This window comes from Rhinoderma darwinii, assembly GCF_050947455.1.
Source record: "Rhinoderma darwinii isolate aRhiDar2 chromosome 2 unlocalized genomic scaffold, aRhiDar2.hap1 SUPER_2_unloc_32, whole genome shotgun sequence".
Classification (NCBI taxonomy): domain Eukaryota; kingdom Metazoa; phylum Chordata; class Amphibia; order Anura; family Rhinodermatidae; genus Rhinoderma; species Rhinoderma darwinii.
Window position 1 is genome coordinate 11651 of NW_027461699.1, and position 2330 is coordinate 13980.

Consider the following 2330-nt stretch of genomic DNA (forward strand, 5'->3'; position numbering starts at 1 on the left):
AGCAGCCTAGCATTACAAGGGTGGGAAGGTCCACTGTTTTTGGCCCTTCCCAGCCTCATAATACCAGCCTACGGCCGCCCCAGTACCCGACCATCACAACAGATGGTCGGGTACTGGATCGTACCAAGCTCTTCCCGGCACCCCTGGTGGTGGTGGGTACCGGGGTAATAATGGGTGGTTAGTGCTAGCCTCTGCACCGGCTAACACTAAGTACCGCCTTAATAATGGACGCTGTCAATCAGCCAACTGCCATTATCTAGGCACTAATAAAGTTTTAAAAAAACCACAAAGACAATTCTTTTTTATTGAAATAAGAAATCCCCAACAAAACCCTCGTTAACCATTTTATTAAAATTTGAAAAATGTAGATCTACGCAGTAGTCCAACGAATCGAAGATGTAGTCCAATCGGTACATCAAAATCTGCAACAACATAAAAAAACAGTTATCAATGTGAACAATAACAATACTTCTACTCACCTACACACATATATACACGCACACACAAACAAACAACCATACACACACACACACACACATACACAAACACATATACACAGTTATACACAAACACAACAAGATATACACAAACACACACACATATACACGAACTAACACATATACACAAACACATATACAAACAAAAACACACATACCCAAACACACACATATACACAAACACACACATATACACAAACACATATACACAAAAACACCCATATATACACAAACACACACACATAAACACACACCCATATACACACATATACACAAACACACACATATAAAAACACACACACACAAACATATACACAAACACACCCATATATACACACACATATACACAAACATATACACACACACATATACACAAACACACATATAAAAACAAAAACAGACAAAGACACATACCCAAACACACATATATACACAAACACACACATACACAAACACACACACACACTGTTTCTTTTAAATGCTGCTGGGGAACCCGCTCGATCCACTATATAAGGCTGCGCTACAGTGCAGCATTTAAAAGAAACAGGATCCTGACCTGTCCATAGAGTTTAAGGCAGCACAGAGTATTTCAGGAGATGAGCGTGCAGATTCAGTGCTGCTGTGAACTCTGCTCTTACCATTACGTAGCTCTCAGTCTGTTACCTCTCCTCCACTCCTGTCCTCAAGAACACCTTCACATGATTGGCAAGTCACCACGTAATGGTAAGAGCAGAGTTCACAGCAGCACAGAGTATTTCAGGAGATGAGCGTGCGGATCTTGTGCGGGGTGGTGACTTGCCAATCATGAGAAGGTGTTATTGAGGACAGCAGTGGAGGAGAGGTAACAGACTGAGCTACGTAATGGTAAGAGCAGAGTTCACAGCAGCACAGAGTATTTCATCAGAGGAGCGTGCAGATTCTGTGCTGCTGTGAACTCTGCTCTTACCATTACGTAGCTCTCAGTCTGTTACCTCTCCTCCACTCCTGTCCTCAATAACACCTTCACATGATTGGCAAGTCACCACGTAATGGTAAGAGCCGAGTTCACAGCAGCACAGAGTATTTCAGGAGATGAGCATGCGGATCTTGTGCGGGGTGGTGACTTGCCAATCATCTGAAGGTGTTATTGAGGACAGGAGTGGAGGAGAGGTAACAGACTGAGCTACGTAATGGTAAGAGCAGAGTTCACAGCAGCACAGAATCTGCATGCTCATCTCCTGAAATACCCTGTGCTGCTGTGAACTCTGCTCTTACCGTTACGTGGTGACTTGCCAATCATGAAGGTGTTATTGAGGACAGTAGTGGAGGAATCGAAAGGAATAAAGGAGAAAAATCACCCCAGCATTTGTAAAACAATTTCTCCTGATTACGTAAATACACCATATGTGGTAATAAACTGCTGTTTGGACCCACACCAGGGCTTTTGGAGCTCAAATTTAGCTGGAATAGTTTTTGGGTGTCATGTCGAATTTGCAAAGCCCCTGAGGTACTAAAACCGTGGAAACCGCCCAAAAGTAACCCCATTTGGGAAACTACACCACTTAAGGAATCTATCTAGGGGTATAGTGAGCATTTAGGCCCCACACGTCTTTTGCAGAATTTATTAGAATTAGGCCGTGAAAATTAATATCAACATTATTTCCACTAAAATGTTTAATTTTTTCAATTTCACAAAGGATAAAGGAGAAAATGCACCCCAACATTTGTAAAGCAATTTCTCCCGAGTACGGCAATACCCCACATGTGGTCATAAATGTTTTTTCATTAGAAAATAAATTAACCCTTTCCGGACTGATCCATGTTTTGCTTTTTCTTTTTCGTTTTTCCTCCCCG